Raw genomic sequence first — 17,624 nt, 5'->3', positions numbered from 1 at the left:
GCTTTCCCCTACAATGAGCATATTGATCATTTCCAAGTAAAGAGTTGTGTCTTGAGGTTCACACAAATAAGGAAGAGAATTATGGTCTATTACTAAAATATCAATAATCTTCAAGCCCCCTACTACTGAATGATTAGCAAACATCATTTTTCACATAGCCACAATATCCCAGCCTGATAAATCTTAGATATATTTTAAAAACATTTACTCAAAATACAGTTATGGGTGTTTGTGTGTGTGTGAGTGTGTGTTTGTGTGTGTCCTAGCCTATTCTAGGCACTACGAAATAGTGACAAACTGTCACATTCAATTGGGAAATGCCCAGATGGAATAATTACAAAGAATCACCAAACCAACCATGTAAAATGTAGATCAGTTACATGGTCTTTAAGTTAATATCTCTATGAAAATAAAATTGTTATTACTAAGTTATTCAGAGAAATATTTTATCAGATTAATTTTAAAGTGCTTTGAATACAATTGAGTATATATGTCAAAACATTTCTATTTCTACAAAGATGTTTTAATTATACCATGGGCACAACAAAGACCTGAAATTAACCCAGCATTCACCTTGGGGATAAACTTTTATTTATAGAATGACTATTATTTATTCTGCTCTTAATATCTCTAAGTCCCTCATTAATTTTCTGTAAGCTTCTAATTTGAAGTGGTGTCATGATACCCTAAGTTCATCTCCAAGAAGGCCACCAAGGTTTTTAATATAGTATACTATGCCCCAAGGCTCTCCTCTAGGAATATTAAGCACATTATTCCAATATTGCTAAAGCACGTAACGATCTGTGTTAAATACTAATCAAATATTTAAATAAGTGCATTTCTTTCGATGATAGTATTACTAAGAACTTTGCTTAGTTTGTGAATCCATTGATTAAATCAACTAATTATTTTAATTGAGCTATTTGATGAATTTTTAAATCACAAAGTATTTGTTAAAGAACATCTATTTGGGGGTCATAAAAATAATTTTCTACTACTTTAAATGCAATCTCTTCAGATAAAATATGTTCTGATTAAAAAACCTTTAAACTTCACATGTACAAACATTTGTATTGATATTTTGTATTTTTTTAAAAAGCATATTACACTCAAAAAACAATGTACTCTAAAATATTCATTTTTAGTCATTGTACATATTGGTTTTTATGGTCATTATACATATTGGCTTTTAGAAAAAGTGAAATATACATATACATATACATATTTTAGTCATTACACATATTGGTTTTTTAGAAAAAGTGAAATAGTACTTTTTATTTGGAATAGCTGCCACACTAACTGGATTTTAAAAAAAAAGACATTTATGTACACTTACCTGGCCTGTGGAAAGTTGTACTGATATATGGTTCTTTGTGATAAAGGAATAGAGAAAGAGAAGTAGGTGCCCCATGCACAAACTGACTCTTTGGTGTTTAGTTTGAATTAAGGACTTAAATGCACAATTCATTTGTTAACTCGTTCCTTAAGAATACTACTTTTAAAAAAATCCATTCTATGGATTGATTCTTCTTATTAATATTAATAAGATATTCATAAGATTAATTATCTATGTTTAAGGCTATCAGCTGTTCTAGGCACTAGATTAGGTATTTCCACCCAAGATATCTAGTGAGAGAAATGTGAACTGGTTTGAATTTTCTCTCATTTATCATGCATAATATTTTTGTACTTATTACATATTTTTCAATGATTATTTGAGGGATAAATAAGGTTTCCCTCTGAAAACTATACTTGCGAGAAAGAGCAGGAAACACGTGAGATTAATCATCCAAATGAAACTTTTTTTGCATTTGACCAAGGTAATATGGAAATATTAATCTTGATTGTCATTTTTGAGTTCTTATATAGGTACCATAAGAACTTTGCTTCATCTGTCTTAGCACAGTTAATTTTGCCTAAGAAAAATGATTTTGAGCTACACTGTCAGTTATCTGTGTAGAAATTTATGTGCATGTTGAAAAGTACCTGACATACAATGTATGATAACAGAAGTATTAATAGATTTTCAATTTTCACATGAGCTGAAGTAGTAGGAGGTAGGAAGGGAAAAAAATTATAAAACAGTTTCTTAATTAATGAAAATATTAGTTCTTCTTAGTAATTACTACAAGTGATTAGTATCCTAATAGTTATCTTAGTAATAAGATTTATTTTTTATTTTAAACATTATGTCTAGTTAAAAATGCATTTTTTTTCAATTCTGTATACCCCACAAAAGCTCCATTTTTTCCCCTTCTGTTCTGGTAACTGACAATAGTTTATCACACAGTTTGCTTTTCTTTGTAATCATTCATTATTTTCTTTTTTCATAACAAAATTTGCAGAATCGTGTTATAGTTATAATAAATAAAATAAGTTTCAACATATTTAGTCAAAATATACTTTTTATGGATAAAATATGTAATTATACAATCTCTTACTTGATATTTCATAAATACTGTATTATTTCTACTTAAGTTACTGCTAAAATTTTTTATTACTCAATTCTTTCTTATTGAGGTCACATAGTATTTAGATTAGTGAAGTATAAAATAAGTGAATTAAAATCTGTGGTTCTTTGTTTATGCACAAAAATATGTCTCAGGGTGTAGACACATAAACACTTTGCTTGCATAGAAGACAATGCTCATCATTTGGGAGCAATCATTTTATTTTCATTCATTCTAACTAACTTTATTGCTTTATGAAAATTCAATCCAGTCTTAATTGATAGGTGCAATCAGCTTGCCCTGTGTATCATTAATGATTCCTTGCCTTTTATTTAAAAATGATATTAAAATTCAAAACATTTGCATTTATATTAAAAGAAATGAGTCTTTTTCTAACAATGTTACTTTTTAAATAGGCTATTGTTTCATTCATTAATTGGGACTACTTAGTTTTCTTCCTTTCATTCTCTGGATAGATTTTTTTTCTTGTGATACAAATACACTAGGAGTTTACTTCATCACTGATAATGAATATTTTAATACATACATGAAATCTTACAATCTATTTCAGGTATCACTGAATTAAATGCTTATCTTGGGTGGAGTTACTTAGAGACCCACTGTATTCCTTTTTACTGAGTATGTATTGAACATGAAGTCCTACAATAAGAAGTAAACCAACCACCAGAATTATAAAAATTGTTCTTCCTGCAGTAAGACCTTCAAAAGATATTTTGTCTTCAGACATAATTAAAAATATTTGGAATGTCAGAGTACCATACATAAAAGCAAATTGATTTATAACTAGACAACATAATTATATCAAGTCACTGTCATCAATTTTGGATACTTCCCCATGAGGTGTTTATTTTGCTTGACTGGTTTAAATATTCACTAGGTAATTGGAAATATGGTTTAATTTGGAAGACAAATATTAACATGTTCTATAAAACACATGAAGTCAGTATGTTCCTTTTAGTTATATTAATAACAAAGTGTAGATAAAAGACAAACCAGTAAAAATGTCAAATAAGACAGGGAGAACTACTGAATACAGACTTTTGCCATTACTTGATAAAATGGCAATTATCATCACCTTCCAAAAGAGCAGTCATCATTTTGGAAGTCAGTTCTTTACCAGTAGGATTGTTTTAACACCTCTGTAAAAAATCAATTCACCACAAATGTTATTTCTGGACCCTCATATCTATTCCATGGCAACCCTCATATCAGTCACACATTGTCCTGATTACTGGAAATTTGTGCTATGTGTGAAATTGACAAGTATGAGTACTGCAACTTAATTTTTCCTTCTCAAGATTGTTTTGAGTATTCTAGGTCTCTTTCATTTCTATAATGAATTTTAGGATCATCTTGTTAATTTTTTTCCCAACTTGTTCATTTCTGCGAAAACCTTGTAACACTTGAACTTATATAGGTATCACATTGAATAAATTTGGGCAGTATGGTCAGCTTAACATTCTTTTTTTTTTTTTAAACACTTTTTTTTTTTTTTTTTTTTTTGGTCAGAGAGAAAGAGCCCACACACTCATGAGCAGAGTGAACAGCAGGCAAAGGAGAAGTAGTCTCCCTGCTGAGTAAGCAGCCCAATGTGGGGCTCAATGTCAGGATGCTGGAATCATGACCAGGGCCAAAGGCAGATGCTTAACTGACTGAGCCACCCAGGCATCCCACATTAAGTCTTTCAATCCATGGATATGCAACACTTTACCTTTTATATAAACCTTCAATTTTTTTAACTAAAAAAAATTTGTAGTTTTCAGCATATATAATACCTACACTTGATTTAATTTGTTCTTAATTCCTTTTATTCTATTAAACATGTAATTATTTTGTAATTAAATTTTCAAATGATTCATTGCTAGTGTAGGTAAATATAATTGATTTTTCCATCTTGATCTTGTAAGTTTTATTTTTTTACTTTTTAAAAAATTTTATTTATTTATTTGACAGAGAGAAAGAGGTCATAAGTAGGCAGAGAGGAAGGCAGAGAGAGAGGAGGAAGCAGGCTCCCTGCTGAGCAGAGAGCCCAGTGTGGGGCTCAATCCCAGGACCCTGAGATCATGACCTGAACCAGAGGCTTAACCCACTGAGCCACCCAGGTACCCTGATCTTATAAGCTTTAAATTTGCAAAATTTATTAGTTCTAGTAGTTTTAATATAGATTACTTGGAGTTTTCTATATGTCATCTAGAAATAGAGACTGTTTTAGTCTATTTAGACTAAATAAGTCTATTTAGACTGTTCCTTCCCAATCAGGATGTTTTTTCTTTCCTAAAAACCCTGGAAAGAATTCCAGTGTAATGTGGTGACATGGCAAGAGAAAACATTTTAATCTTTTTCCTAATCATGGTCAGGAGAGGGAAAGAGACTGTTTTTTCCATCAGGTATGATGTTACCTCTATGTTTTATGTACAATACCTCTATCAAGTTTTGCAAGTTCTCAACTATTCCTACTTTTTTGAATGCTTTTACCAAGAAAGGGTATTGGGTTTTATCCTCAGAAAAATGCTGTTTATGAGTTGACCTAGATGATAATAGGGTTTTTCCCCCCCTTTAATCTATTGATGCATAGAATATTGATTTTTTATGGTAATAAAGCCTTACATTCCTGGCATAAACGTTTGATTATGGTATATAATTCTTTGTATATTTGTGGATTCAGTTTGGTAGCATTGTTGAGGATTTTATGTCTATATTCCTAAGGAATATTGGTCTGTAGCTCTGTTTTTAAGGTATTTTTGTTTTTGTTTGGTTTAGGATCAGAATAATAATGGGGTGATAAAATGTGTGTAGAAGGGGTGCCTGAGTGGTGCTTCCTCCCTTCTCTTTCTGCCTGATTCTCCGCCTACTTGTGATCTGTCAAATAAATAAATAAAATCTTAAAAAAAAAATGTGTGTAGGAGTGTTCCCTCTTGTTATTTGGAATGGTTTAGGGAAGATTATTATGAATTATATTTTTTTATCTTTGGTGGATAAACCAAAGATTACCACCACTGAAGTTACTGGGAGCTAGCCAGTTTTAATTTACTTTTATAGGCCTATTCAGATTTTTTATTTTGTATTGATTAATTTAGTTTTGGTACTTTGTATCTTTGGAAGAATTTGTCCATTTCATTTAATTTATCTAATGTATTGGCATGAAATTGCTCAAAATATCAAATATGTTCTTTTTCATTTCTCTAAGGAGAGTAGTAATTTCAGTCTTCAATTCCTGATTTAAATAATTTGAATTTTATTCTCAGTCTAAATATTTGTTAATTTTTTTTTATTTTTGCAAAATGCCAACTTCCAGTTGTTGGTTTTCTTGATTGTTACTCTGTCCTTTATTATATTCATTTCACTTCAGTATTTATTTCCTTCCTTCCACTTTGTTTTTTTTCAAATTCTTATTTAAATTCCAGTTAGATGACATATAGTGTATTATTAGTTACACGTGTACATATACAGTTATGTAGTGATTCAACATTTCCCTACAAAATGATACTCATCACAAGTGCACTCCTTAATCCCCATCACCTATTTCACCCATCCCCCCCCACTCACCTCTGCTCTGGTAACCATCCCTTTGTTCTCTACAGGTAAGAGTGTTTCCTGATTTGTCTTTCTCTCCTTTCTTCCACTATGATTGTTTTTTAAATTCCACACATGAGTGAAATCATATGGTATTTGTCTTTCCCTGACTTCTTTCCTTTATACTCTTTAGCTCCATCTACATCATTGTAAATGACAAGGTTTCATTCTTTTTTTGTAGCTGGTCTACTCACTCTCTCACTCTCTTTCTTTTTTTTTTTTTTTCTTTTTCTTTAATTTTCTAAGGTAGGAGGTTGAGTAATAAATTTAAGACTATTCTTCTTTTATTCGGGTATTTTTAGCTATAAATTTTGCCGTAAGCACTGCATTACCAGAATCTCAAAGGTCTGTTAGGATTGATCTTCATGTTTATTTCATTCTTAAGTAATTCCTTTTTTCTCTTGCATTTTTCTTTTTTACTCATTTGTTATTTAGGAGTCTGTTGTTTAATTTCCCAACTGTTCTTTTCTTTCTTTTTTTTTAAATTTATTAAGGCTTATTTCATGGTCTGACATATGATCTATCCTGGAGAAATATTCTGTGACTTAAGAGGTGAGTGCATTCTACTGTTGAAGGGTAGAAGATTCTACAGATGCCTGTTTGGTTCAATTGGTTAATAGTGTTCAAATCTTCTGTTTTCTCACCCACTTTTTAACTCCTCATTCTATTCACCAGTGGAAGTGCAATACAGAAGTCTCTAGTATTTTTAAGTTGGCTCTTTTTCCTTTAAATCTATCCATTTTGCTTCATGTGTTTTGAAGCTCTATTTTATGATACTAGCATTTTCGATTATAATACCTTCTGATGGACTGACTCAAATTATGAAATGTCCTTTTTAATTTAATAACACTTTTCCCTAAGTCTATTTTGCTAGATAGTAGTACAGCCATTCCTAATTTATTTTGAGTCTTCATTTTGTTTTTCCACACCTTTAATTTCAAGCTATTTTTGTCTTTGAATATAAGGTATAAGATTTTGTATATAGTTGGGTCAAATGTTTTGTCCATTCTTTCTTTTGACTGGAACATTTAGTTTATTTACACTAAATGCAATTATTGATAAAGTAAAAATTATATATGTCATTTTGCTATTTTTATATGCATTATGCTTTTTTTGTTCCTCTATTCTTCCATTATTGCCTTCTTATTAAATATTTTACAGTATACCATTTTAATGCCTTGATTTTTTTTACTCCATTTTTTTGAGCTATTTTCTTATTGTTTGCCAAGGTATTAAACTTTGCATGTTACCTCAAAATACTCAGATTTGGAGAAATACTTATCTAATACAATATAATTAATTTTTGCTCCAGTATAGTTCTTGCCCCTATCTTTTATGCTAATATTTCAAATTAATAACAATTTTAATAACAACTTTACACATAGTAAGCCCATCATCACATACCATATCACATCAACAAGACTTGAGTAAAGATAACAGGGATATATAGCTAGCAACATAGTAACAGTTTTCCTGGGGACCAGCACACAAAAGACAACCCAAAGCTACATAGAGACTCAAACAAGTATCACTAGAGAAATCGGAAAGAATTGGTGCCCACGGTATAATAAACCACAATGTAGTCAATGATAGCAACAATAAAACTTAAAAGCAACCCATATTTTGACATTAACACAAATCTCTTTATTAAAGGCCTAGTGGAAAGAAAGGCTGACTCATATCTAAGCACTAAGCTTCAAAATAGATTTTCCTAATCAATGTTTGTTTTTACATAAAATTACATGACACACAAAAGGTTAAAATACCACCACCACCTCTTTGAAAGACAAAACAATGATCAAAACCATGCTCAGATATGACAGAAGTGTCAGAAATATCAGACAAGGAATTTAAAATAACCGATATATGTTAAAAATTCTAATGGGAAATTTACACGATGTACAAGATCAAATACACAGTTTCAGAAGGGATATAGAAACTATAGGAATCAAAGAAATGCTACAAATCAAAATTACAGTAATAGTGATAAAGGTCTTTGATGCCTTTATCAGTACATCAATAAAGCTGAAGTAAGGATCAATGTGCTGGAAGTTACAAAAATTAATCAAATTGAAATGCAAAGAGAGAAAAGAGTGAAGAAAAACAAAGGATATCATCCAAGAAATAGGAGACAACATAAAGTTGTCTGAATCCATGAAACTGAAACTCCTGAGTGGAATAAGATTGTGAATACCGTTAAGAAATATTTGAAGCAATCATGTCTAAAAATTTCCCCAAATTAATGACATTCCAAACCAGAAATAAAATAAATTCAGAGAGCTCCCCACACTCTAAAGAGCACAAAATCACAACTAGCAAAATTTTTAAAACTGCTGAAAAATAAGAATAAAAAATTCCTCAGAGCTAGAAAAAAAACTTACATAAAATTAAACTGGAATAAAATTACATCTTGAAAAGATTTTTTTGCCATTTTTTTCACTGTGCATAATCCCTAGTTTTTCACATTGCTTGTTTATAAATTTCTTAAGCATTATATATCATTTCTTCAGGTAAGGAATATGAATATTTGACATTATATCACAATATGAAATGCTATCTCTACTAAACTCTGATTTCTAATTTTTTTAAGACTTTTTTTTTTTTTTTAACTTTAGAGAGAGCATGTGCATGCTCACACAGTATGGGAAGGGCAGAGGGAAAGGGGGAGAGAGAATCTGGAGCAGACCGGGCTGAACATGAAGCAAGACACGGTGCTGGATCTCATGACCCGGAGATCATGACCTAAGGCAAAATCAAGAGTTGGATGCTTAACTCACTGAGCCAGCCAGGCACCCTGATTACTAATTTCTAAACTTGGTAGCAAAATTATTTAAATTCACAGGAGAATTTAAAAATATGTAAAATTTCTAAAATGTTACATATCTGATATATGATCATAACACAGAGTGAGGCTACTTACTATGGAGAACCATGGAATGTCTCACCAAGAGGTATTAGAATTTATTCCGTTTGTTCTTTGGTTAGGCAATATTGAAGAGAGTGTAAGAAAGCAGGGATTTACTCTATACTAGGTGTTATCACAAAGGGGAACAATTTCATGAATGGATACCTCAATAAATCTTATCTATGGAATGAACACACTGAATGAAAGATACAACTACTACTAGTAAATTAGTAGAAGTATTTTTAGCAGAGCGTATATTTGCTATTTTGTGATTGCACAGTAATCTTGTTTTTGTCCCACTTTATCATGTTTAGGGTGATTGTGTCCGATGTTGATTGTTCTGGGAGAAAATTTTTGTCTATCAGGGAAAAATATGGCCTGTGTTTCAGGCCAGTGTGAAATAACACTGAGGCCTTAGCTTTGTGTTAGACAAGCTCCTAATAAGATTAAGGCCTAACTGGGACTGTTATACTCGTTCCCAGATATGAGGGGTCGGTCTATTTATTACTCACCAAGAATAACACACTCCATGAAAATAGAAAAAGCTTTTTAACTGTAGCCAAGAGATGCCAATCAAACAAACCTTTTCTGCTCCTTTCCTACCCTCCACTCATACCCTCTAAATCATTCTTTTAAAAGAAGTCACAACAAGTGTGGTGGGAGAAAAGGAAGATAGTGAACATGAGCCCTTTCTCTCCCACTCAGGTTTCATGTTTGAAGCACTCTGGACTTGGGGAGAGGAGTTTTAATGAAATTTGAGTTTTGGTATTATATGAAACAGTCCCTATTAATTACAGTGGTGCATGGGAAAGATAAAGTTATTTTTTTTAAAGATTTTATTTATTTATTTGAGAGAGAGAGAGAGAGATCACAAGTGGGCAGAGAGGCAGGCAGAGAGAGAGGGGGAAGCAGGCTCCCTGCTGAGGAGAGAACCCAATGCGGGGCTCAATCCCAAGACCCTGAGATCATGACCTGAGCCGAAGGCAGAGGCTTAACCCACTGAGTTAACATGCAAGTTATAATTGCATGTTCCTTTTTAAATAAAATTAGTTCATAAATAAGAAATAAAGCAGAAGTAGTAGCAATTACCCAGCTTTGTTACTAGGATCAAAGTTCAACTGAGTAGCTTTGCTGCTTTTGGAAGGCGGAAATCTTTTTTATTTCATTTGTGCATGGTCTCAATCACCCATGAAAAACAATAAATACCTCTTTAAAAACATGATTTTCAGAGAAAACGCAAAAGATTTCTATCCCTAAATCACATTGGCTTTTTAGTGTTCTCTTAAAAACATAGTACCTAACTTTTAACGGGGGGTTAAGAAAACATTACGGAGTATTCTTGCTTGTCAGTCTAAAGGCATCCTATTTGGATATTAGGCCCTTTATTATTAGGTCACCGTAGGAACAAATTTCTGTTAATATATTAGCAGTCCTCAATGAACACAATTCATGATGGTAGGTGGAATAATTAATTTTTCTTGCCTTTATTAGGTTTGTGGAAGTATATTTCACCTCTGCCACGTTTGTGGGGCTATTCAAAAATGGACAAAGAATAATAGTGCCCTTACCCTTAAGGAGTTGAGTTCAAAATGATAGAAACAAATAGCTAAAATATTATGTGGTAAAGAGATTAATAGAACAAAGTGTTAAGGGAGTGCTGAGGAAAGAATGACAGTTAATATTTAAAAGCAAAGTTTTAAAATTAAAACAAAAGCAAGGATTTGAGAATTGTTCTCCAACGAATCCATTTTCAAAAACTTTTCTGCAAGAATAACCAGTCTAACATATCAGAAATGTGTTCAGCAAAAACTAAAAATTCCTAAAATAGTCTGCTTGCACTTTAATCAGATTGAACACTGAAATGAAGTGGCAAAATATGCCAGCACACCTGGTCATTACCCCCTGTGGCTTACACATTTTCCAAAAGGTTGGCATTGATGTGTCAAAGTAAGTAGCAGGTGGTCTCAAAGTCTTAGTTCCCTCTGGTGATGGATGTCAGTTGGTTCTTAATTTTTCCAAAGAAGGTGCCCTAAGCAAATTAGCAAGCAAAACCTACAAACCTTTTTGACCACATTTATGCAAAAGAAAGGCAAGAGGAGCATTTTCACTCATCATAAGACGTATCAACTCATTAAAAAGTGCTTCAGTTCCTCACTGGCAGGTCAAGGGACAATACCCAGGAACTCTACAACTTCTAGGCTGCTTTATGTGCTGTGTTAAACAATTTTTGGCTTTGTACTTCCTAATATTCAAAATTTAATCATACTTCTATTACAGATTATGTTGTTCATTCCTCAATGTCTAAGACCGGTTCTGTTGTATTTTAACAGTTATGCAGGACTTTCAATATATCAACTATTTAAGGGTTTTACAACTATGAACTCAATCTACTTAACCACATTATGAAAAAGGAATGGCCCTTATTCCCATTCACAAATCAGGAGACTCTGGCATAGAGAGGTTAGCTAGCTATTCCAAGGTCACAGAGCTGCTAAGTAACAGAGCGGGAATTGAACCAGGGCATACTGACTGACACCAGGTGAGTGTCAACAACTGATTGTAGGGTTTTGGGTTTTTTTTAAGAATTTATTTATTTGACAGAGAGAGAGATCACAAGCAGGCAGATAGGCAGGCAGAGAGAGAGGGGGAAGCAGGCTCCCTGGTGAGCAGAGAGCCCGATGTGGGGCTCGATCCCAGGACCCTGAGATCATGACCTGAGCCGAAGGCAGAGGCTTTAACCCACTGAGCCACCCAGGTGCCCCGGAGTTTTTGTTTTGTTTTGTTTTTTTGTTTGTTTGTTTGTTTTACCTACAATGTATTTTATTGATTTAATTAGTCTCTTAGCAATTGGGTAACTTGTCATTAAATATCTTCTTCACAAGATAAGCTAAAGGTAGACTTTGGATGAATATGTGGCTAATGATCTTTGTCTCACACCTAATGATCATATATATTGATTTAATGTTGCCTAAGGGTATCCTGATGAACTGGTTCAGAACCTTCATTACAGATTTAAACTTGAAATTATACTAGTATAGATGGTGATGAAGTTAATGTTGATTTTGATATTCTATTAATGCCATATTCTTTTTCCAAATATGAATTATAGGATAGCTTTAATAAATTTTCTTGCCTTTATGTGATAATTTAGCACACATAAAAACTTCATAAGCTACACAACTCATAAGCTACATCCTTATGAATACCAGGAAAGCTTCCCAATATAATATTTTAAAGATGTCTCCTACTTAGAATACTTGTAATTCCAATGCCATGATACAATTATGGTTATTTTCATCATTTTACTACTTCTACTTTTATTATGCACATTTCTACTTTTTAACATAATGTTTTAACTGTATTGCTTAATTTCACTGAGGTCTTCATCAAGCCAGTTCTGATAGCACTTGTCCGTGTTACCTGGAGCATTGATGGCAGCTTAATAGTAAGAGATGATCATAAAACACCTATCATCAATGACACTGTTAGCTCATTTATATCTACTTATTGCTGCATTTTTTTTCTTAATCAAATTCAATGTCCCTTGGTAATAGAAAGGGAGCCCCAGAGTTAAAATGACAGGAACTAAAAAGTAAATGTTATCCATCAAGAAACCCTGATTTGTATTTTCCTAAACTTAATGAAATCACAAAATATTATTTTCTTGTGCTATTTATTCTCTATCACATAAATTACTACCTTTAATAATTTATTATCCTATAAAAACAAATGACTAAAATGTATATGGTTTTATTCTTCATTGTCTGACTTACTCAATAATAAGGAATTGCAATGCAAATATCAAATACTTTTTAAAAATAATTTGAGGGGCACCTGGGTGGCTCAGTGGGTTAAAGCCTCCGCCTTTGGCTCAGGTCATGATACCAGGGTCCTGGGATCGAGCCCCACATCAGCCTCACGTGGGGCTCTCTGCTCGGCAGGGAGCCTGCTTCCCCCTCTCTCTCTGCCTGCCTCTCTGCCTACTTATGATCTCTCTGTCAAATAAATAAATTAAAAAAAATAAAAAAAAATAAAAATAATTTGAGAGCTACAGTCAATGCTGATGGTTATCCCAAAATGAATTCATGACACACTTTTCGGCATATAAGTTAATAAAAAAGATATACCTGCAAATATAAATTCTGTCAATATCTTAATTTTCTATTTTTATTTATTTTTTTAAAGATTTTATTCATTTATTTGACAGACAGAGATCACAAGCAGGCAGAGAGACAGGCAGAGAGAGGAAGGGAAGCAGGCTCCCTGCTGAACAGAGAGCCCAATGCGGGGCTCTATCCCAGGACCCTGGGATCATGACTTGAGCCGAAAGCAGAGGCTTTAACCCACTGAGCCATCCAGGCGCCCCTGTCTTAATTTTTTAAAAAAATTTTCCTACAACTCAATATTCCACATTGTGTTACAAAAAACCTGCAATACTACTTTCCGATTAGAATTTTCTGAAGGGCACAGTTGATCTTAACAGATAAGAAAACTTATGAATTTTATACTAGTTATCAACACAGGACTCGAATTACTCCCTTTTTTAAATTTTTCATTGTACATTATCCTTATGAAGAAGCATTTAGGGAAATTTTCTAGCCAGTGGCTGTCCTTGCTCTTTTTGCACTACTAATTTGGAGACCAGAAAACAAAGTTAGTTAGTATTTATTTCCTTGTATGATCTTCTAGATTCTCTGTATGAGATGAAACCCAAATGAATAGTTTCATGAAAGGCAATTATTCCAGCATAATACGTTTCTATGGAAGAAAGTCACTTAACAAATGTGCATAATATACTTCCGGCTCTTATCATGATAGTAAGTTGCAGAGTAATACTGAAGATCCATTTCAGAATTAGAGAATTAGTACTATGCCTTATATAGGTTTCATGATCAACGTATATTTAAAAGATCAGGCTGATTTCAAAGCATGGTCCAATTACTCTACTGTTAAAACCAAAAGCAAAACAACTATCACAGAGTTATTGGGGAAGAAGAAAAATGCTAATGAATTAAGATTTTTTGTTTGATTTTTATCATATTGACTTTGATGTGACTTACTCCTAGATGATTCATATCCTTAACTTTTTAGTTACCTCTGATATGACACTTTAACATTTCATACCAACTCAGTGTCTGCCTGAGCATTTGTATATCTAGAATCTGGCCTTAAGAACAAGTATCACAGGGGCGCCTGGGTGGCTCAGTGGGCTAAAGCCTCTGCCTTCAGCTCACATCATGATCTCAGGCTCCTTGAATAGAGCCCCGCATCAGGCTCTCTGCTCGGCAGGGAGCCTGCTTCCCTTCCTCTCTCTCTCTGCCTGCCTCTCTGCCTACTTGTGATCTCTGTCAAATAAATAAAATCTTTAAAAAAAAAACAACAAACAAGTATCACCAACTGATTTTATACAGATGACTTTGAGTATTTTTTCACCACTACAGAAATGTAACAGTTTGATTTTTGGCATAATTCTGAGAATTCAGAAAACTCAATTCTGTGAGAATCCTTCAGTTGTTATGGGCTAAACTACAAAGCCCAGCATTTTTTATAACTTGAGATTTAAATTTCAATTTATATCTTCCAAGTATAATTAAAATTATACTGAGATTATAAAGCCCAAAATTTTCCTTCACCTGCATACAATGTGATATACGCATATGCATATATCCTACATATATGTATTACACTTCTGGTGAATATTTTCATTAAACCACCACACATTCGGAACATGCCGTTTCCAGGATTTTTAAGCACTGAATTGCAGGCAGCTGGTATTTTGTAAAGTGTGGGCAGCAGTAAAAATACTCCTTTTTAGAAATATTGAAAAATAATACTCAGTGTTCCCAGCCCTTGTCATTGACTACCAGATTTTAGTTTAATATTCCACAATGAGGCAAGTATTCAAAGTGTAAAGACTCCAATGCTTTTAATTATTGTTACTAATTATGGATTTCAAAGATTAAGAAAAAAAGGTAAGACTGATGGCTAGCTCCAAATGTGGGTTATAAACATAATATTATCATTTATTTATATATTTTATATTTCATTTATTTTTAAGTGCTGATTTTATTTAATCATGACACTGGCTTAGTAATAGTTGATAAGCTCTGAAGAAACAGATATTGGAGCTTTGAAAGAAGGTGATGTACATTGTAGAATGACAGATTTCAGTGACACGTTAACTGTGATAACACTGAAGAGAGACCCTAAGCTTAATAATCATGCAGCCTGAGGTAAAATGGCTGGAAAACAGATTATCAATAGCAGGGATCAGTTACATCCACCTGTGTTTGTTGATGAAGTCGGGGGAAGAAGGAGAAGGAGAGAAAAGGAAGGGAAAAGAAGGGGAGGAGAAGCTGGAAGCGGAGCGGGAAGGGGAAAAGAGAAAACAAATGGACTTTACAAAACAACTGGAGACTAAATAGGGTCCACAAATTAAGAAACTAGCAGTATAGTTTTAAGCAACAACCTGCCAAAAAATAAATGAAAGCCTTTGGTAAAAGAGTGCAATCCAAAAATCAGCCTAATATCAGCCTTGATGACTATCGTCATTTTTTAAATACCTAAATAGATTAAGATATTAAGTAGTAACTTCTTTCTAAGAGTATAACACTCTAGTAAATCATTTCAGTTCAACAAAATATCCTAGGTAGGTCACTGGATATTTTTCTATTCCACTACAATCTGAAAGGACAAAATGCTTACAAAAAATAATTATGGATTTATTTACTGATATACGGTGCAATCTGAATTTAAATTAGTGATAAGCCAATTTTTGAGTTACATTTGCAACATACTGATTTTTATGTATCTATACCATTATCTTAATAAAATGCATTAATTCACACAATGTCACAGATATTTTGGTATATTGAAGAAATATATATATTTCCAGATCAAATGAAGACTGAAGAAATTTATACAGTAATGAAAGAATTTTGAAGTGTCAAAATTAAGAAATTTTTATAAAGGAGAATATTAGTATCAATGTGTTTCAAATAACTTAATATATATTCACAGGATATTGCTCTGATAATTTAAGGTACTATTTGGAATACTCTTTCACCAGGCAAGTTTTACTAACCTTCATGCATTTTTCTTTACCATAAATATGTTGCCAATTGTAACAAATATTACTTTTCTATAGTGTGATCTCCCCGGATAGTAGAGCAAGATGAATGTGAGCAATGTAGAGTAAAATAGTTCTGATGAGAAGAGCGGCTACTGATGAAATGTCAACCTGATTTTCTACTTTCTAATATATCTACCAATCTAACACATAATCTAATTCAGGGTTTGATTATCATATTTATGCTCTACAGTTTGATATTGAGAACTTGAAATATCATCTTTCATTTTCTACCTAAATTTAATTGTAATCCAATAGCTGTCCACTCCTTCAAAGTAATAGAGAAATTTTTGCAAAGGTTTCTAGGGTTGAGAGTCCATGCCAGGAGTCCTGATTGTGTTGTTTATATGAAAGAATAACGCAAAGCTCATTGTATTGTGCAAATAGTCTAGGAAAAATACACTAATAATTTTGACTGATACTATACATGAAAGTGTTTATATATTTTATATGATGTATGTATTTATATATATTTATGCATACATATATGCATATGCCTATGTGTTTTGTTCTGAAGCAAACTGGGTAGTTTCATTCTTGGATTATAGTTTGTTAGTTTGGTATTGTCTAAGTGGTCACTTGAAAGTAGCTGATAATAAATTCAATTATATAAGTAGATAGAAAATGCCATAAATTCTGCAAAGATCTCTAACTGAAAACACAATAATCTCTAAGGGAAATAGACATTTATTTTACTCATTTCCCTACATTTTAAGCAATAAAGAACAATAGGAAACCACTAACTTTTTTTTTTTTTAACATATAATGTATTATTAGCCCCAGGGGTACAGGTCTGTGAATCGCCAGGTTTACACACTTCACAGCACTCACCATAGCACATACCCTCCCCAATCTTTCAGGAGCACAAAGTGGTTTTAAAGACAAGGTTAATTTTAAGTATTTTTAAATTGAAGTGAAAAAACTTGGAAGGAGACAAAAAATTGAAAGTAATGTTATTGAACTCAGTCAGTAATAAGAAATAAACAACCTGTTATGGGCAGAGTATTTTTTTTTTTTTAATGCTAGTCACCATATGGTATATCATTAGTTTTTTATGTAGTGTCCCATGATTCACTGTGTATGATACCCAGTGCTCCATGAAATATGTGCCTTCCTTAATACTCATCACTGGTCTAACCGATCTCCTCACCCCCCACCCCTCTAAAACTCTCACTTTGTTTCCCAGAGTCCATAGTCTCTAATGGTTCTTCTCCCCCTGATTTCCACCCCCTTCATTTTTCCCTTCCTTCCCTTCCTAATGTTCTCTGTGCTATTCCTTATGTTCCCACACATGAGTGAAACCATATGATAATTATCATTCTCTGCTTGACTTATTTCACTTAGCATAATCCCCTCCAGTTCCATCCATGTTGATGCGAATGGTGGGTATTCATCCTTTCTGATAGCTGAGTAATATTCCATTATATATATGGACCACATCTTCTTTATCCATTCATCTGTTGAAGGGCATCTCGGCTCTTTCCACAGTTTAGCTATCTTGGACATCACTGCTGTGAACATTTAGGTGCATGTGGTCCTTCTTTTC

Source organism: Martes martes (genome assembly GCF_963455335.1).
Source record: "Martes martes genome assembly, chromosome: 5".
NCBI classification, from domain to species: Eukaryota; Metazoa; Chordata; class Mammalia; order Carnivora; family Mustelidae; genus Martes; species Martes martes.
The sequence above is the reverse complement of the archived record's forward strand: the minus strand, read 5'-3'. Positions refer to the sequence as shown.